This window comes from Microtus pennsylvanicus, chromosome 12 (genome assembly GCF_037038515.1).
Source record: "Microtus pennsylvanicus isolate mMicPen1 chromosome 12, mMicPen1.hap1, whole genome shotgun sequence".
Lineage (NCBI taxonomy): Eukaryota > Metazoa > Chordata > Mammalia > Rodentia > Cricetidae > Microtus > Microtus pennsylvanicus.
In genome coordinates this window covers 62,530,436-62,551,032 of record NC_134590.1, presented here as the reverse complement: position 1 = coordinate 62,551,032, position 20,597 = coordinate 62,530,436, and the positions used below count along the sequence as shown (strand labels likewise).

Below are 20,597 nucleotides of genomic sequence, written 5' to 3'. Positions count from 1 at the left end.
CAGACATTTATTAAGCATCTACTTTAATCCAGGAAGAGGATGAGCACCTGGGAACACAGCAGTGACCGAGGCAAGCAAGGTCTCCCCTAGTAAGATGACATCCTAAAGGAATTCTGGTCATGTCACATGTTGGAGTTCACAGGACCGGGGAAGAGAAAGGGACATGAGGGGGTGGACAAATTTTGGAGGAATCAAGGAGGGCCAGGGAGATGGCCCAGCCATGCTAGCATGAGGACTTCAGTTCAGATCCTCAGTACCCATGTGCTGTGTGCAGTGGCAGATACCTGTAACCCCAATTTTGGGGGACAGGTGGGAACAAGGGATCCCTATAATTTGTTGGATACTAGATTAACTGAATTGGCAAGTTATATATTCACTGAGAGACCCCGTCTCATAAAATATGGCAAACTACTGAGGAAGGTACTTGACATTGACCTGTGGCCTCTCCATGCATGCGCCCCCCCCCCCACAGAGAGAGAGAGAGTGAGAGAGAGAGACAGAGAGAGAAGGAAAGAACTTTCTTGTTTTCAGATAAAGAATTATCATTATTATTATTATTCCGTGTGTATGTGGAGGAAGAGTGAGCTCGGAGGAACGAGCAGGAGCAAAGGCTCTGAGCTGGGAGTGTGCCTGGAATGTTGGAAGAACAGCAAGGGGACAGTGTGACCACTCAGAGTGGGAGCAGTGAACGGAGGCTCCCAAAAAGGCCAGTGGGGCTGGGGAGGCTTGGGCTCACCTAAGGACAGGGTCTCAGCTCTGGGAAGATGACAGGCTATGGGGAACTCTGAGGAGAGAGCATAACAGATTCCCCCGGGGAGGAGCAGGTGGGTGGAGAGAGGAAGAAGTAAGCTGAGGGTTAGCAAGGGCCCTGTACTGGGCACAAGCAAGTCGGACTGCCAGATAGACAGAAGTACAGACAGGATATGGGGTGTGAGGACAGGAAATGAAAGGGATCCTTGCCTGGCTGGGGAAAGAGGTTCTGGGATAAGGGGTCTCCAGTGGCCAGGAAGAGGATGGCCTGGCAACGTTGCTTTAGAGCAGGTGTTCTCAACCTTCCTAGTGCTGCGACCCTTTAATACAGTTCCTCATGTATGGGGGAACCCCAACCATAAATTGTTTTGTTGTTACTTTACAACCTTAGCTTTGTTATTGTCACGAATTGTAATGTAAATATCTGATATGTGATCCCCAAGAGTCGCGACCCACAGGTTGAGAACCTTAGAGGACAGTCTATGACCCACCCTGACCTCCAGCCTGATCTTGGCCCTTGCATGATTCTGCACCTTTGCCAGACCGCAGTTGTCGGTGCATATTCTGGGTCCTGAAAGAGCCCACCAGACCAGCAGCACGGTCCTCAGCAGGTGAGGGATAGGCATGCAGGAGGATGGCTCACTATGCATGGGCTTTGCAGAGCCTGCTCCCCCCTCTTTATGGCTGGTAAGGAGGCTTTGCCTCCCTTCTGCTTACGGAAGTCTGGGGTCTGTCCCGCACATCCTCCCGTCTTTTCAGTTCCGATTGGGAATTCTGTGTGCCCAGCTCCTCAGGCCTTCCCTGACCTACATTTCTATGGCTATTCTCTGTGTGCCTGGGTCTGTCTTCTCTGAACTCCGTATCTGGAAGCCAACCCTGCCTCTGCCTTCAGTCAGGTTCCTGCAGGTGGCACCAATGTCTGTCTTTGCTCTACTTCCTTACTGATCTCCGTCCCTCCTTCAGCTCTGGGGATAAGAGCTGCACTGCGACCCAATGACATCGATGTCCATTTTCCTGTTAGCTATGTGGGTCAGGATTTGCCGTGAATCATTTCAGTGCCAAGCAGCGTCCTTTATGGACTCATGCATCTAATTAACTGAACTTGACACCAGGGATGGATGTGTCTAGCCACGTCTAAGCCTAAGCCAAGTCTCAGGAGTGAGGCAACTGTGTGAGACGGGGACATCAGAGGACAGAGGCAGGGCTGAAAGTGCAGAATTTAGGGCCAAACAGCCCAGCGATCTGCTCATGGCCTTCTCTACAGGAGGTGAAGCAACCCAGGGCTATGTTGAATGTCAATTGCTAGTGTTCTGTTGACAAAGGGTTTCAAATATAGCTGGGGATGGCTGCTTTACCTGTAATCCAGAAGTTAGGAGGCTGAGGCAGAAATATTGTCATGAGTTTGAGGCCAGCCTGGTTACAAAGTGAGTTCCAGTTTGGACTGCAGAGTGAGACCCTGTGTCAAAAACAAAGAACAAGGAAAAAATTACGGGCAGTGGTGGCACACGCCTTTAATCCCAGCACTAGGGAGGTAGAGGCAGGAGGATCTCCATGAGTTCCAGGCCAGCCTGGTTTACATAGAGTTCCAGGCTAGCCAGGGCTACAATGTGAAGCTCTGTTTCAAAATCAAAATAGAAGAGGGTCACAGGTAGCTTCAGCTACTCAGAAGTGATACCTGGGCATCTAGAGATGGGGGCATGATGGGTACCCGAGAGGGTAGCCAGTCAGCACCTGCCTCCTTACCACTCGGATCCTTGAGTGTTAAGCTGTGGGCAAGCGGTGTGAGCCCTGGGACCAGAGACAGAGTGTGTATCTGAGGGCCGAAGAGCCAGGATTCTGGGCACACTTCCTGCTCCTCTCTCAGTTACCTGGCGGGTGGACCGCATCCCATCACCTGTTGGCTGAAACTTCTCCAGGTTTTCTGGTAATTTCCTATTGGGCACCAGTCTCGATGCTCAGCCATCTAATTTTATGGCCTCTGCCACTTCCCCTACACCCAGTAACCTCTCTGCCTGCAAGGATGCTTCACATCGAAGAGCTAAGCGGAGGGGCTGAGCATGGGCCCTTTGGACCTGAGCAGCCCTGGAACAGGTGGACAGAGGCGTGACCCACATTTGTGCAGCTACAACCCCCCCCAAGGTCTGGCTGTTCCCCAAGTCCCCCATAGCTCAGGGTGAATGACTCATACCCAGCTCCTCCAGCCTCAGCCTGGTCTGGAGCAGCCAGCGGAGCCCCTGTCTCTGCAGCTGCTGGGTCCCCCACACCTGGGCAGCTCCCTTTGGCCCCCAGTCAGAGCCTGTCCTCCCTTGGTCCGTAGCTTCTGAATCTAGGACCTCGAGTCAGTTCCCTTGGAGATAATTCCCTCTCTGACCCCCAAGCAGTGAGCCTTCTCTTTGGAAGGTTCCACTTTTCTCAAGCCTGGCTCCACTCCAGGTTCACATTCCCGCCTGGTCTCAGGGCTCCCTCAGGAAGTCATCTCCGAGGAAACCACCGCTCTCCAGGTCCCTGCCCCTTAAATGGGGTCCTTCAGGTCTACAGATGGGCCAAATGGGCTGAGTCAAAGTCCTTAGTGACTGTGCACAGGGGATCTTGTGTCCTTGACTACAGCACTGGAACCCAGCACTGGCCATAGCTGAAAAATCCCCAGTAAGATTCCAGAGGTTCCCAGCAAACCCTCCTTGACTCTTGAGGGGTTAGTGACCAGGTGGCCAGGTGACCAGGTGTCCTTCCCTGGTGCCTGGATTTGAGTCAGACCCACCCAGCAAGTTTGCAGCCAGAAGACAGATTCTGAAGGAGGCCACTAGATAGAAGGTGTGTGTGTGTGTGTGTGTGTGTGTGTGTGTGGTCATTAACCTAGATCTAGCGAGCATCTACAGTTTGCTGGTTACAAACCCCGCATCTTAGTACGCCAACCAATCTCCTGCGCTGCCATAGCCTGCACTGTACTACGTTGCCAGAGAAGGGGAGGGAACAAGTTGAGAAGCAAGAGAAACAAGTCCAGGGTGGGGCGGAGTGAAAGGGCGTGGGCGGGACCTGAACCTGGGAGGGGGCTGGCGGCGCGGGGGGAGGGGGTGCGGGGTGGGGGCAACTCGGAGGCGGGGCCTACGCCGGAGCGCCTGGCTGCCGGGTCAGCCCGCCGCAAAGCTGGGCAGCAGAGCAGGGATCCGCCTCCCGGACGCAGAGCCCGTGGGCTGGGAACCAGCGGGTAAGGCATCGCATGGGTTTCGGGACGGGACATGGACATGGGCGGCGCAGTTGTGTCTCAGAGACCTGCCTGGCTCCTTTGAACCTGTGTCCCGCCGTGGGGTGGGAGTGGGGTAAACAGCGGCGGCATCCTAGTCCTAAGTCTGGGCGGTTCAGTCCAGGAGGTGAAGTGGTGTCCTGTGTCCCTCCGGCTTCTCTGGCACCCGCTACAGGGCCCATCTAGAGGGGCTTCCAAGACTCAGAAGGCTAATTTTCTTCCATTCCCTCCTGATAATACAAACTTTCCTTCCGTCAGAGAAGTTTGAGAGAAGAGCCACCTGTTAGAGCTGATTCACGCTGACTGATGCACGAGTGGCGGGGTGTGGGGAGTTTTCAGATCTTGAGGAAGAATGACTCTCTGAGAGAATGGAAGAGTGGTCGAGAGTTGTAGGTTAGCCGACATGTGGGTCTCCACCTCCGCCCTGCAGCCCACCCTTCCTGCAGCCCTGCGCCTTGGCTGTTAATCGGTTGAAACCCCGGTTGGAGCCAATTCGCTCTGCCCCCTCTCATGACCCTGAGCGCCTGCTGCTCCCTGTTTGCTCATCTGTTTGTTCTTTGCTTGATACTGGTGGTTCTGTACCGCCTAGACATGTGACCCCAGTAAGCGGTCCTGACACACCACCCTGACTGGGACACTGTGGGGACCTCTGGCATGAAATCCCACTTGAAGCGGCTCTGGAACTGTCACCTGTTGGGTCAATGGGGAAATGCACAGAATTGTTTCACAACAGAATGGGTCCAGGGGTTAGGTCCGGGGCTGGGAGCAAGAGCATGGGTTCAGGTCCCTGTGCCAAATCTGTATGGCCTAGCTGAGTGCCAGCCCTCACTCAGTGGCTTAGGTCCTTCTGGACCAGAGGAGGAGCTGGACTGTGTTCTTTTCCTGGCAGGGAATCCCAGTCCAGGGCCTCAGATCCAGCTCTCCACTCTTGGGTCCCAGGAGTGGCCCCAAGGAGTTGAGAACCACAGATCTGTCCACCTCCTTTCCCATGCCCTTCTGTCTCTCCGGGACCTGGTCCTGGGTTCTGGATGGAAACAGACCCTGGCAGAGGGGACGAAATGAAAGGGTAGTTTCTGATGGGCAAAGCCATCTGGCAGGAGGGGAGTCCAAAGAGTCTAGCCTTTTGGGGGTGTCCCTTATAGAGTTATACAGAAGCCCCCACTCAGGAGGCTGGGCTAAGAAAGACAGAGGGAAGGCAGGTAGACTCCAGAACTGTCTTGGCCCCTCCTATTCACATGGATAGAGGAAGTGGAGGGCTGAGTCAACCCCCAGCGTCTCATTGCCCCTGTATGCATGCATGTGCACATGTAAGCCCACGGATAGGAAGCCCAGGCGATTCAGAGAGTCAGAATCACCTGCTTTAGTCAAACAGGGAGAAGGAAGAGCATAAACTCAGGCTGGGGTCTTGGGTTCAAATCCAGCTACGTGATATTCGTCAGGCGTTTGTTTCCTGTTGCTGAACCTCAACGACATCTGTAACAGGACTGGGAACCACTTTCTACCCAAGGGTGGTTATGAGTGCCCGTTGTCTGCTAGTGGTGTGTAGCTGATACTCAGATCCTGGGAGTGCTTCCTCTGTGTGTTCTTGTCACACAGGGACAATGGGCCATTTCTGCTTGTGGTTGAGGTTGTGTGAGGTCAAGCCTGGAGAGGCCTGGGGCAAAGGACAGGTTTCCAGGTTCCTGCCTGCATTGGTCTTGCGGGCAAACACCTGTGTCTACAAGGACTGGCGAGTGTGGGTTCTCTCCTCAAAGCTCCATTATGAGGGGACCAAGGGTCAGAGATTCTGACAGGCCTTACCTTCCTGTCATCGTCTGGCTGGTTCATGTCCTCCGTATTCCCTGGGCAGAGAAATGTAGGGCTCTATTCTAACCCTGCTTGGCAGGGGAAGTGGGCAGCCCGGGCAGAGAAGATGGGGAACTTAAGGCCAGGAAGGCAAGGCTTATGGGCTGGACACGTAACTGTTAGGTAGGGACAGACACGCCAGGGAGGTCATTGACCTAAGTGCCCTGTGTGTTCCAGGCATAGTGAGAGCATAGAGAAGTCTGGAGAGCAAGAAAACACACTCTCCAAACCTGAGAGACTGCCTCTGAGAGTTAGGTACCCGCTGGGCCTCAGGAGTCCTCCATGGTGCTGTCTGGGCACCCAAGGAATGCACTGGAGATGGTTCCATGAATGGGGTGCCTAGGAGCTGTGGGAACCTTCCAGGCTCTCCCTCCACCTCCCTCACTGCCCGTCAGCCTGTGCCTAGGGGGCAGTGAAGATGAAGATGAAGCCCAGAGAAATACTGCTGCCTGCTGCCATGACCACGGCCCTGGGCCTCCAGGCAAATTATACTTGGTTTTTTGTTTATTTGTTTGTTTTGCTTTGTTTTTTTGAGACAGGCTTTCTCTGTTTAACAGCCCTGGCTGTCCTGGAACTAGCTCTATAGACCAGGCTGACCTTGAACTCACAGAGATTTGTCCATCTCTCTGTCTCCCCATGCTGGGATTAAAGGCATGCACCACCAGCACCCAGCTATACTTTTTTTAAGTTAATGATTTATTTATTTTATGTACATTGATGTTTTGCCCTCACGTACGTCTGTGTGAGGTTGGATCCCCTGGAACTGTAGTTACAGACAGTTGTGAGCTACCATGTGGGTGCTGGGACTTAAACCTGAGTCCTCTAGAAGAACAGTCAGTGCTCTTAACCTCTAAGGCATCTCTCCAGCTCCAAATTATACTTCTCAACTCTCGCTTTTCTGTTCTGTAAAGCAATGTGAAGGTTCAGAGTCACGTGACTGGGCCTGGGCTCAGTGTCAGTCCCCCACCCCCACCCCTACCCATGAACCCCAGGGAAAATAGGAACGAGACAGAAAGCCACCTGGTCTTCAGGTTGAGGGCCATCATGGGAGCCCAGAAGCCATCCCAGCTACCTTTGTCTTCTTCACCCTGACTTCTGAGGTTCCAACACCAAATGTTTGGACTTCCTGTTGCTCCATGTTGTAATCACTGGCCCCAGGATCCAGAGGCAACTCCTTGATCCCCATGAACTGGCCGCGGACGGTTCCAGGCATACCTGAGTGATTTTTGCTAGCTGGCTTCCAGGAACAGTGTTGGCTTGATCACGTGGGGCAGTCACCTGGAGAGGTCAGCTAACAGGCACCCTTGTGGCATACACTCCTGTGCTCAAGGGTCAAACTCCGATTCCGAGAACTGTTGCCTGCTTCCCTGTGAATCACGTTTACTGCACACACAGGCTGGGCATGCCGGGGTGGCCCACAACCAAACACGCCTACTTTAGGTGGCTGAGTCGGGTGCAGGGTGTCTGCCTGCTTGAGCCTGCAGATGGGGGTGTGGTTGTTGGCCTGGAATCTGCCAGGTTGGTGCTATGCATGCCATGACCAGAGCTGGGCTCCCTCATGGCCCAGGGCTGAGCCAGCTCAGGCTGGTTTTCTGGGGTTCTCAGAGCAGAGGCTGAGCACCAAAGGCACGGAGTTGTCGCGAGAACCAAGACAGAACCGTGACAGAACCGTGTTCCAGGCCTTGTCCAGCTTGTGTTTGGGGGCTTCAGCACCTTCCCTGTGAAATGGGATCACATCAGGATTGGCTCATGGGATATTTAAATGAGAATTCTCTCAAACTTCAAGTGTCACAGGCCTCTGAGATGCCCTCTCAAGGCAATGTCCTCAGGCCTGAGGTGGGGATTCATGCTCTTGTCCCTGAACAGTCAACAGGTCTATTTTGGGGGATTCTCCAGTCTGGACCTCAGGGTATTATAATCTGTTCTGTGGTATTGGAAGGACAGCTGTCCCTGGCTGGGCAGTGATGGTGCACGCCTTTGATCCCAGCACTCGGGAGGCAGAGGCAGATGAATCTCTTAGTTTGAGGCCAGTCTGATCTACAGAGTGAGACAGGACCCTCAGGAACCCTGTCATGAAAAAAACAAAACAAAACAAAAAGGTATATAAAAAAAGTATATCAAAGAGAAGCAATACACCTGTCCCCATACCCTGGGCTTTCGCTATGGCCCTACCAACCATGCTGAGGCAGGTAAGGAGATGGCCAAGCCCTTACAGCTGCCTACTCCACAGGGTGGGAGGAGGCCAGGGCTAGTCTGGGGGCCTAGAATGCTGGGCTGGCCAGCTTTGCCTCATAGCTTCGGAAGCCTAGAGCAGCACTCAGAGTTCATCTAATACCTGGATGGGAGAGGGGAAGGTTCTGGGAATTGCCACTCCATCCTGTTCCCTGCCTCTGTGACATTGGCAGACTCCATTCGGATAAACAGAGGGCTGCTTATCCGAACTAATGTCCCTCCCTCACGTGCTGTGTGCTCTCCGTACTGGGCCCAAAGCCAAGCCTGGGCCATAGGAATGGTCAGGCCCACAGGTGTGAGGACAAGGATTGCCGGGAGAAGCAGTACCTCAGTGTCTGGCCCATCCCACCATGCTCTCTGAGAAGGAATTGTTGTTAAAGACATAATTATCTGGATAGTGATCAAGGGGTCCTCTTGCCTGTCCTGCTCCTGAGCCGTGTGCCTCCTCATAACTGTATCGCCATGACCTATCTGTCCACCCGCCCCCATCAGGAACTCAGGCAATAGGGGACTCTGTGTGTTGGCCTCAAAGTGAGAGGTACAGGGCCTTCCTGAGCAGGGCAGTTCCTGCAGGCTGGGTGGGTTGGGCAGCTGCTGGCAGTGGTGGTGCAGGATTCTGCCAGGTTCTTTGAAGTTGGTCTGCCCCTCCTCTCACCTACACTCAACTCTCCGTTGAGCGCTGAAGACAAACACGGCCCTGTCATCCTGGAAGCTGTGCCACCTAGGCTGGCAGACTTTCCACCCAGACAGCAGTGGGTTCTCGTGCTGGGGCCTCTCACAAACCTCTCTAGTTTCTGCCACAGCCCCTCCCATGGCCACTATCTGCCACTCAGCCTCAGGGACCCAGCCACTCCTAAGCCTGGTCTCATTCAGCAGCAGGACAGGTTGGGAGACAAGGGAATTTTATTTTTATTATTTATTTATTTATTTATTTGGTTTTTCAAGACAGGGTTTCTCTGAAGCTTTGGAGCCTGTCCTGGAACTAGCTCTTGTAGACCAGGCTGGCTTCGAACTCACAGAGATCCGCCTGTCTCTGCCTCCAAGTGCTGGGACTAAAGGTGTGCACCACCACTGCCTGGCTCGGCAGGGATTTCTTTCTGGTAGAAAGAACAGTTGCCAAGCCCTGAACAACCATGTGGCCCTGCCCTAAACTGAAACAGTGCCCTTCTCTGCGACGGCACCTGCTCAGAGACACACATTGACAGTCCCTGGAAGGGGAGGTACCGTGATCATGAAGGTGGTTTTCCTGGGGCAAGGCTTAGCCATTGTCCTTTAGATGTGCTGACCCCTGCAGCTTCCCCAAATGTAGGGACTTCATAATTTGTGGTAGTGGACGATCATGTTCACACTCTCATCTTAAAAAAATAAAAAGAAGAAAAGATACACATTGAGGCCAAAATTGAAGTCTCCCATAAGCTGTCTGCCAGAGGCTTCTTAGGTGCTGACCCCAAGAACTGGAACCTGTAAGAGGCCCCGGGGGAAGGTGGAATTTGCAGCCATTAGGAGAGTGGGGTGAGCTGGCATCTGGAAAAGCTAGCCTGGAATCCTGAGCTGGCAGATTTGGGGAGCTCAGCCCTAGAAAGCACAGTGCCAGACACTGAGCAGGAAGAGGCACAGCAGAAGCGCCCTTTGACCCTGTCTGCTCCCCTCCACACACACACCCATTTGAATCCAGGAAAGGGAGCTCCTCCTTTCTGGAAGAGGGAAGTGATTGACATTGACCTGATGTCTAGGCAAACTGTGTTGAGGCCTGGCCCGGGCAGGCAGGTCCGAGGCCAACTGCCTGGGTCTGACCATGGCGGAGTGAGGGATTCAGCTCCTTGTTGCCATTACCTTCTTTTTATCAGAAATCGCTAGAAACCTATTAATGGCCTCCTGGGGTCAGGTTGGTTCAGATAGCTTCTATCAGACCATGCTGTGTGAGCTGGGGTCCTTCACGCTTTGTATAGCGCAGGCATAAAAGGCCTAGCCTCATGGGGTGTATGATGGGTTGGGATACATAGTAGTGACCCAGTGGGAACTTGATCTGTGCAGGGCCTGAGGACCTCCATAGTTGGTGTCAGGCTGTCCAGGTTCCCCACTGACTAGAGATAAAGGTGCTGAGAGTCAGGCCTCAGCCTGAAACTACCTTGTGACTTGCACCCGCCCCGTCTCAGGACTTCACGTTGTGCTTCCCGCTGGCCACCTTCCTTAGGGATTCCTGCCCAATCATATTGCTTGTCTGTCCAATTCTACCCGTGGGGTGAGTGCGCAGCTCCAGGGGGCCCCATTCTAGCTTTTGAGCCTAGCACTTGCCAGGGCTGGGACTTCTACAGAGAGGGAGCTTCTCCGGGGTGGAACTTCAGGGCAGGAGCCATCTGGAACAAACCGGCCTTCTAGGCTTCTCTAGAACTGAGCCCTTCCCTCTCGGACCCAAGGCTATGGCTACCTAAGGAAGTGGGGCCTGGCCTGAGGCACGTGCTCTGACTAGAGGGCCTGGCCCTGGTTTTGCCTACTGTGGAGTCTGCGGTTGTGTCCACTGGACAGAGCTCAGCCCTGAGACCCCCAGCTTCAGGAAAGTTCAATCTCTGACACCAATCTTCCCATTTTCTCAAAGATGTCACCAGAAGGATGAAGTGCTGTGGTTGGCAGTGGCTGTGCCCACTCCGGAGACAGGAAGTTGCCTGAGGAGGAAGAGGGTTGAGAAAGGCCATTCCCCTGTCCCCACCTCTGGGCCCTGCCTCAGACATCCCTTCCACAATCAAGGTTCTTTCTGCTGGGCATCAAGGGAGCAGCCTGGGTTGGGGTCCAGAGACACAGGAAGAGATCCACTCCAGGCCCAGGCCTCAGCCCACTCAGGACCGCCAATGGTACATGAGGTACCCTGTGGAGTGGGGGCAGGAAATGATTGCTGGTCAGAAGCGGGGAGAAAGGAATGGTACTGGCCAGTGTGGGTCCTGGGAGCACTGAGGTTGTGTTTGTGATTTTTGTGTGTATGTTTGCTTGTGTCTTTATATTTTTGTAGGGAAACCCATGTGTACATTTGTGTACATGGATGTGGAGGCCAAGGTTGTTGCTGGATGTCTTCCTGTATCATTTTCTACCTTATTTCTTGAGACAGAGTCTCTCACTGGGCCTGGAGCTTGGCAAGTCAGCTAAATTGACTGGTTGACAGGCCTTGTAATCCCCCTGTCTCTGTCCGCCCTCCAGTGCTGGATCACAGTTGTACACCGTCTCACCTGGTTTTTCATGTGGGTGGCTGAGGATCTGAATTCATGCCCTCATGCTTGTGTGGACAGTGCTTGGCTGACTGCCATCTCCTTGGGGGAGTCCTGTGGTTTGTGTTTATAAGGATCGCGTTGAGACGGGCATGGTGCTATATCCCTCTAGCCCTAGCACTTAGAAGTCAGAAGCAGGAGGAAGGCTACAACCTTGCAACCAATCTGGCTTACATAGCAAGTTGTAGGTTAGCTGAGGCTACATAGTGAGACCCTGTCTCAAAGACTGGGAAAACAAAACTCACTTTGGAGTCTGGAGACCATCTCAATCTCCCCACCCTAGGGCAGTAGCCTCTGAGGAAACTGGGGAGCAGTGTGACTGTAGGTGAAAAAGCAGGCCTGTGGGGAGAGAGAGGTAAAGTAACTAGGGAGGGGGTAAGGTGCCACAGAGAAACCCTTGGACAGGGAGCAAACCTGGTGAGGACTGGGGCTAGTGGCTCAGACTCTGTCCAGCCCAGCTTGTTCCCCACACAGCCCAGGCTGGGGTTCTTTTTGCTGATGATAGCAGCTAGGTCTCTCTCAGGAGGAAAGAGACAGACTTGACTTCCTGAGGCTGTGTCCACAGCACTGACAGAGCTGTGCCTCAGCCCCTACGGACAGTCTGTACCCAGGAAGAGAGACTGCCACGTGGAGGCTTAGACCTGAGCTCTGCTGACCACTAGAAGCCATCTTACTTCCGGGAGCTTCCGGAGCGGAGTGTGGGTAATATGGGGGACAGGTAACAAGGCCAGGCACTGCCACACTGGGAACAGGGAGTCTGTGCACAGGAGAGCACAGGACTTGGGGTTAACATGGATCTGAGGCTGTGGTGGTCAAGGACTCAGACTGGACACGTCTCCATTCTGCAGGAGGGCTTGAAGAATCAGGCTCAGGGAACAATGGATGGGACATAAACGCCATTAGAGGACCTCTGTCTTCAGAAGCCTCCCCACCTGCTGCCTGAGGATCCTGAAGACACTGTCACCAGCCTGAACATGGGGCATCTGACCTGGGTTGGGAGGCCAGGTGAAAGTGTTTTAGAAAGGATGGATGGGGAGGTCAAGGGTCAGAGGGAAAGTGGCTAGGATGTCAGGGTGCTGGGTGAAGACCTTGAACCCTGAGGCCAAGCTCAGTCACCTTTAACAGCTGCCTGCTGCTGCGGCTGAGGCAGGGTGTCTCAAGGCAGGAGAGCGTGGGGCGTAGGAAGCCTGGTCTCATAAGGAGATAGGTAGGGCCTTTGGGTGGGTAGAGAGGAGACCCTCCCTTCCCCCTGACTGGCTTCTTCTGACTGCCAAAGACTAGACCAAAGTGCTGAGAAGAAGCCAGGTCTGGGTCCCTCTCCCGCCCACAAAGGCCTCCGAACAATGGGGTAGTGTGAGGGTGTCTGGGAATGGCTAGGACAGCTGGGCCCACACTGGAGGGTGAGGACAGGAGCCAGCAATAGGCTGTGAGTCATGGTGTCTACCACCAGGCCTTTGAGGCCTTGTGTTCCCAGATGAGGAGGAACAAGCAGTTCTCAGTTCCGCAAGCCAGGGTCTGGCCTGCACCTCCTTCCTGCTTTTGGTCCCTCTCCACATCCATTCCTGTGTGTCCCCTAGTCCCTTCCCTCTGTCTGTCCCTCTCTCTCTCTCTCTCTCTCTCTCTCTCTCTCTCTCTCTCCTCTGACTATCCATCTTGAGACTTAGATCTGATTACCACAGCTCCCCATGGCCTCTTCCTACTGAGATCCCAATAGAGGCTCTGTGCTACCTTTGATGTGTGGTTGACCCCAAGAGGAACCCAATGAGAGGGCAAAGTGTTACCTTAAAAGGAGACCTAAGAATTTCCTAAGGGGTAGCTTGCTGCAGAGGTGTGCACCTACTGTCTCAGCCACTAGGGAGGGTCGAGTCCAGGGCATTCTGGACACCATAGCAAGACTTTGCACCACAGAAATGGGGTTTGCAGGTACATCTGAGTGCTAGAGTTCTTGTCATGCATGCTTGTATGTGTGTGTGTGTGTGTGTGTGTGTGTGTGTGTAACCACACTATCATAGAGAACAAACAGCAAAAGCTAAGGAATAAAAAGTGATAAAATCCAAGAGACTGAGGAATAAAATAAACTAAGAGAATAAAAATTAAGCAGCAGCATCAAACAATTAGGACTCCGTCTGGGGACGGGGAAGAGATCCTGTGGGTTAAGACAGACCTGAAGGTCCCATGTGGAGAGTGTGCAGGCGGGGTGGGGGGGTTGTCTGCTGACTGCCTGAATGGGCCCTACCTGAGGCAGGCTGGACAGGGACCAGAATAACCTCAGGAATCCATAGGGTACAGAGAAGCTAAGAATGAGGGCCTTGGTGGCCCTGGGCACTGGAACTCATCCAGGCTGAGCAGATCCAGGGAGCCTGTTGATTCTGTGTTGCCCAAGGAGGCCGATGTGCTGTGAGAAATACCGGAGTGTTGAGCAACAGATCCTGGAGCAGGCCACGGCCACTCGCAACCACAGAGATCAGGGCTGGTGTCTCTGGAGACCTATCCTGGGAGTCCCCAACAGATAGACCAGACTGTGGGAGGTCTGGTACAGTGGCTCCAGACCAGGACACATCAGGTACTCACTCAGTGTGCCAGAGCTGACCCCTGACCTCTGCACATGGCTGTGGCATGAAGCCATGGGGGTGGATCTCTGACTGCCTTCCTCACTTCACCCCTGCCCCCCCCCGGGATGAACTTCATGGCCACACACAATATGCCCACTGTGTTCCCTCATTGTTTCTGTGCCCTAGTGCTGGGAATCAGAGCTCAGCAGGGTGCCCTCACCCCAAGGACTTTGGCACTAGTACTGGGCCAAACGCCTGTGACAGAGTCCTTGTGAGCCCTTTGGTTTGATCCTCAGAGTCCCGTTCTCAGTAAGTGACTTGCATTAGCACCAAGGGACAAAGATGGGACTGGAGCGTAGGCCTGCTTGGTGCCTCGGCCCCAGTGCTTAGACCCTGTCTGCCTCAGCTGGGTACTGTGCCCTGAGAATGGCACTTCAGTCTTGTATGTCTGAAGGCGTGTGCGCTGTCTCTCGTCCTGATCCCAAGCCTTTGCACAAGCTTTCCTCTCTCTGAGACACTGTGCGATCCTCAGATTGCTTCCTGGTGCTGGCCGATGTGTCACTGTGTCTGGTGGAATGGGTGTCACAAGGATGTGACTCAGAGGAGGTGACTTCCACAGGTTATTAATAGGCAGACCCAGATAGAGGGTGATGCCGGCTTGGATCCTGGGGTTCAGGTGTGGGATTTGTCCATAGACAGGGGTGCTCTGAATACCTCCCTTGGGCGCGGGAGTAACACTGAGCATGAGAGATGGGGACTCCGTCTCTTCAGGATCACCCGTCTTTGCTTCATTGCGACTGTGGTGAAGCCTGCACCCTCCGTGCTGAGCCAGACAGCTCGTGGGACTTCTCAGTTCTCAAGGAGGAAACTGAGGCCCGGAGTTCTGCTTTCTTGCCAGAGTCTTCTGGTGTGACCACCAGGCCCCTGACCTACCCAGAGCCCCGCCTTGTCTACAGAGACTGGGACCCGGCACTGCTGTCCTCACGGTGGGTGGACTTTCTGTCTAGGGGTGGGCCTTGGGGCTGCTCTGAACAAACCTTGGCAGCTTTGCCTTCTAGGGCCCTGGAACTGTGAGACTTTCAGACTACCCCAGTGTCTCCATAAAGAGGACAGAATATTAACTGTGGTATAGGCAGCTGTGAGCCACCAAGTTTATAGCCTCGGCACACAGAAAGATTCCCGGGTCTCCCCCATCCAGCTGTGAGCAGAATCCTCTCTGTCTTCCTCATCCCATACTTCAGCTTCATTGTAGGTTTCCCCGGGAGGGTCTGGTGGGGCTGGTGGCTGGGAGCTCTGTCCTCTCAGCCGCTGGGAGTTGGAGAGGTAGAGCAGGCTGGACCTGGGAAGACCCTACCTTTGGTTGCATTCTTTGTCCAACCAGTGGTCAGCTTGACTCTGATCTCAGAGACTTTGGCTTCAGGCGTGCTGACAAGTTATTGGTAGATTTTGTCCCTGGCTTTATTCTGCGACCTTCAGAGGATCAGCAGAAAGCTCGGGAGCAAGGTATGAGCGCCTGCTGTCCCAGCAGAGTGTTCTTGTTTTACCAACGCAGACACTGTGAGGGAAAGCTCTCCCAGGGAAGAATTAGTGCCTGCTCCATGATACATAGCTTCAAGGACATCCATTCGTGTAAAGAGAACCCGTTCCCCCTCCTAAGATGGAGAAGGTGGGTACTTGGGACAAGATCAGCAGCTTTCAACATTCCTACTGCTGCGACCTCATGTTGTAAGGTGACGCCCCAATCACCTTATTTTCATTGCTACTTTGCGACTATAATTTTGCTACTATTGTGAGTTGCAATATAAATACCTGATATACAGGAGATCTGACATGCAAACCCTGTGAGAGGGTCATGTGACCCCCCCCCAAAGGTTGAGAATTACTGGTCTAGATGGTTTCATTTGGCAAGTGAGCACCATGAACTGAGTGCCGTGCATTTTGGAGCACCAGCTACTGGGACATAGACAAGGCCTCTGAGAAAAATCTGATAGTGACATCATCCTGGACAGACATCAGACAGACAATGGCCATGCAGAGGATGAGCTTAGAGAGATCCCTGAACCCAAGAGCATTGAGGGGAGGAATCCAAAGGAAGTCAGACTGTGAGGAAATGGAGGATGTCCTTCAGAAGGGACAGTGGTCTGAGGAAGTCCTTCAGAAGGGACAGTGGTCTGGGCATGGGGCCTTGGGAAGCTTGGCGGGCAGCATTGCTCTGTGTGGAGATAGGACGGAATCCGGTTTGGATCAGATTCTGTCACTGTGGGGATGCAGTTCTGCTAAGGGTGCTGGGAATGATGGAGCATCTACCAGACCTGTGAGAATGTGATGGGAAAGCCTTGCCTGGTGTCGAGCAGGGGCTTTTCCAAAGCGCTCCTCTGACACTTCCCCGATTCCAGTGTAATTGATTGATCAAGGTGTTGCCAGGGGAGTCCTAGCATCCCGGAGTAAGCCTGTCTATCACTTCACCGTATGGCCCACACAGGATCTGTGGGACCCATTCCCCAGGTGAGGAAACTGAGGTCCAGAGTGAGAACAAGTCTCGGAGGAGGGGATGGAACCAGAGCTGCCCCTCGTGAATCTGCTGCCTAACTACTGAACCAGCTTGTTCACAGTGGTCACTTAGGCAGAAGATGCTCTCTAGGTGGGCTACTCAGAACTGGGTGCCAGTCTCAGGGGGCAGCTCCCAAAGTTTATTGCAAGGCCTAGGCCATTGGAATGCCCAGGCTGGCTGCATTGGGTGGGGAGTAATGAGCTTCTCTGAGCCATGGACCATGGCCATCTTCTGGGCAGGACCATGAAAGATGCAGGGTGCAGTTGTGGGTGAGGTGCCAGGAACCCGGGGGTGGACCTGGCCTCTACGTCAGCACTCTAAAAAGTTTTTTTCTCAAGCAATTAAAAGGTGGAAACTTGTCAGTATTTGTGATGAACTGAAGTGTAAATCCTGAAACGCCTCTGCTGGCTTGTGGTTTGAGGCAAGAGAGCAGGCTTGCTGCAGGCATCACGCCAGCCTGCGTTTCCTGGAGCCTTTGCCCGTGTCATTCTCCCCAACCCCACCCACCCTCACCACATTGGGCCTGGTTGTCATCACATGGAACGCTTCCCCAGGCATCCTCCTTGAAGCCAGTGTGCTGCCCCCTTCTGGCCAGAGCAGACTCTGCATCAAGTTTGGGGGCCTCCTAGAGCCTTGGACCTCATCACTCCCAGCAGCCCCTCAGCACAGGAGACATGCCACCTCCCAGCTCAGGCACCTTTATTAGGAGCAATGATCCTGGAAAGGAAGGCCCTGGACAGACATCCCAGGACATAAAGACGTAGTGAGCCTCCTTTAGTGCTCTGCTGTGTGGGAGAGGCCTAGCTCCCAGGCCTAGCCTTGCAACTGGTCTCACCCAGTCAAGGCCCAAGACATCAGTGAGCCTTGGCTACAGCCAGGATGGACATCAGTTCTATGAAAGACTCTTGTGTCCATCAGTTTAGTTCTGAGTCACACATTCTGGGCTCAGGGATGTGCTAGTTATAGCTACACGAGAGATGTGCCCTTGTGTATGGCCTAAGCCCATTTTCTAACTGTTTGCCATTCATCTCTTGGGCCCCTGGGGATTTAGTGAGACCCAAGTCATGAGGAGTGCTGGAGTCACACCAGTAGGGAGGGCTGAGCTGCTGATGTGATTCCAGAGCAAGGGCGAGATCCTAAGTAGTTCTAGCCTCAAAGAAACTGGCTTTCACCTTTAAAATGTAGGTGTTGGGAAGAGCTGGCCCTAGGGCAGGAAATGGTGGTCTCACCACATCCCCTTGGCCAGGTAGCTGGCTTAGCCTTTGCTCTGTGGTTGAAACAACTTGACTGAGCCAAAGAAGAGCATGTCTGGGAGAGATACCAACAGTTTTGGTGCGTCTGGGCAAGTATGGTGTCCCATTCCCGAGAGTTGTGAATGGCTTCCAGAGAGATATGGCAACCAGGGAAGCGAGCTTCGGGTCATTGCTCCGAGACAGATGCAGCATTGCAGAGCTCGCCTCTTCCTGGCAGGGCATATCAGGAAGTGGGTCAGACCAAAGTACAAGGCAGCTGGGCATCCCATCAAGAACTTTGGCAAGGCTCCATTTGGGCCCACTTCCTTGAGGCAGCACTAACGGAGTCCTCCACACTAGAGAGCTGGAAACAATAGACGCTTACCCCTCCGTTCTGGCAGTCGTGGGTCCAAAGCCAAGGTAAAAGTCTTCACAAGGCTGGTAGAGGGAGCCTGCCTTGTTTGCTTCAGTTTCTTGTGTTTATGTGGTCTCCGGTGTCATTCATTTTTTAAAAAAAAAAACATTTATTTGTTTATTTATTTATTATGTATGCAATGTTCTGTCTGTGTGTATGTCTGCAGGCCAGAAGAGGGCACCAGACCTCATTACAGATGGTTATGAGCCACCATGTGGTTGCTGGGAACTGAACTCAGGACCTTTGGAAGAGCAGGCAATGCTCTTAACCACTGAGCCATCCCTTCACCCCTCCCCCCCCCTTTTAAAGGCAGGTCTCTCTATGTAACCCTGGCTTGATTCAGACTCTCTCTGTAGACCAGACTGGCCTCAAACTCATAGAGACCCACCTGCCTCTGCCTCCCAAATGCTAGGATTAGAGGCATGCACCATCACATCCTGCTCCCCGGTCACCTTCAGGGAGGTTTGCCATTCCCTAACCCAGAATGGTAACCTTAAGTTACATGTAACATCCTCTTCCAGCCTAGGTTATGTTTACAGGTTGCGGGAATATGGATGCGTCCTTTCTCGGGTTGCCATTTAGATTATTGTATCACATGACCCAGAAGAGCTCTTTGCCTTCTAGGCAAGATTTCCCAGGAATCCTTGAAGCCCTTCATTGTACAGTGGGCAGAATGGGGCTTGGAAAGGGGCAAGAACTCCATGTCGCGGAGGGCTGCATGGGTGGGCCTTAGACTGGCAGGAGAATGGACATAAACCTTATAGGAGAAGCAGATATGAAACATTTTGAGAGGTTGAGGTTTCCCATTAGAGGTGCTACCAGCCTTCCCTGGGCTCAGCATCCATCCCAAGCCTGGAAAATTCTCCTCCTTGCCCTTGGCACACTCAATGCCTGAGCTGTCTAAACAGGTGAGCAGAAACCAATCTGGGCACAAGAGTCCTGGGTGCTAGGAGTGGGTTCCAGTCCACTACCACTGATTTCCTGGCTGTGAGTCAAGTTTGCGGTCATCCTGCCTGAATCTCAGTAGAGTACTGATGTCAGCAGGGGGCAGCCTCGCATATGCGAGGCTTGAGGTGCCGGAGTGGGGCCAGCTTAGATCCTGCCACTGTCTCTTAGTTAAGGTTTTTGTTGCCACATGTGAAAAGACACCATGGCTTAAAGACACAATGCTTAATTGGGGTGGCTCACTTAACAGTTTCAGAGAGTCCATTATCATCAAGATGGGGAGCGTGGTGGCATGTAGGCAGATGTAATAGCTGGGAGTCCTACATCTTGCAGGCAACAGGAAGTTGACTGACAGTCACACTGAGGGAAGCTTGAGCAAAAGAGACCTCAAAGCCCACCTCCACAATGACACATTTCCTTCAACACGGCCTAATTATGCCACTCCCCTTGGGGGCCGTTTTCTTCCAACCCCCCACACACTTTGTTAGTGCTTTGAGCAGGCAGACGTATGCCAGGGCCCTGAGTGAAATTCTTTATCATTTTTATTCTGGTTAGCCCTGGGCCCCTGCTTAGCTTTGCCTTGAGTCTGGCTTGAAGGGGAGGGGACTTAAGGCCCCAGCCCAGGGTAGGAGGATAGAGTAGAAGTCAAGGCAGCCTCACCCCAGCCTCATGCATCTTCCTGCTTGGGTTCTGGTGTGGGGTTGCCCCACAGTACAGTGCAAGGCGAAGGTTATACAGTGACCCTCATGGGGGGTTCTTAAATGTCTTCCGTTTTCAAGAGCATGCCTGGCAGTGTTGTTTACTATCTGGGGAGATGAGAAGGCACTTGGAGAAACTGCTGCCCCATGAAGTTCCCTCCGAGCCCTTCGTACTGGGAAGGGCTGCCTCTGTTCTAGCAAACTCTTCCTCCCTAAGACCTAGGGCTCTTCTCCAGGAAACTTCCCTTGGCCTGGCATGTCTTCTGGAGCCACAGCTCCCGGATACCTTTGTGCTCTCTGGGAACAGGCCATTGTTTGTGCTCATCACTGCATGCTCCAGGGCTCCTCACCCGGTCCTATAGCTCAGCCTTGCTGGAATGGGGAAGGGCAGGGAGAAGAGGCTTGTATTCCCATATCCCACTTGCTCTCTGCCCCAGCTTTCTGCAGCAGGCACTGCCTTTGAACACCTCAGGGGGTAGAATTTGGTGTAGGCTTAGGGAGGTCGGAGAGCTGTGTCCACCTTAAGGAGACTCAGAGAGCCAAGCTGAAACTAGTCTCCTCAGGCGACAGCCGGTGCTTTTTAGCCAGCTGACCCCTTGGTGGCTTGGAGATCTTGGCAGCAGAGCTATGGCTGCAGACATAGGGAAGACAGGAGCTCCTCACCAGCAAGCTGCTCTTTTTTTTAAATATTTATTTATTTAATTATTATGTATACAATATTTTGTACACGTGTATGCCTGCAGGCTAGAAGAGAGCACCAGACCTCATTACAGATGGTTGTGAGCCACCATGTGGTTGCTGGGAATTGAACTCAGGACCTTTGGAAGAGCAGGCAATGCTCTTAACCACTGAGCCATCTCTTAGCCCACAAGCTGCTCT

General features: G+C 53.3%; 1 protein-coding gene and 1 non-coding gene across 5 annotated transcripts in view; both read left to right on the top strand.

The window, feature by feature from the left end:
• The first annotated feature begins 3,840 nt into the window (after positions 1-3,840).
• Sh3bp2 (SH3 domain binding protein 2) overlaps positions 3,841-20,597 on the top strand; it is a 43,601-nt gene continuing 26,844 nt past the window's right edge. Inside the window, exon 1 of one of the 4 annotated variants that reach the window (XM_075943874.1) lies at positions 3,841-3,955. The gene's annotated coding sequence lies outside the window, so the exon portion shown is untranslated. Of the gene's footprint in view, positions 3,956-10,836; positions 10,918-11,956; positions 12,024-12,234; positions 12,331-20,597 lie in introns of those variants that run through there. The other 3 variants (XM_075943875.1, XM_075943876.1, XM_075943877.1) reach the window with 3 other exon arrangements.
• Positions 9,270-9,426, top strand: LOC142833235 (U1 spliceosomal RNA). Its single transcript, XR_012907370.1, has one exon. It is a non-coding gene; the product is annotated as a U1 spliceosomal RNA (small nuclear RNA).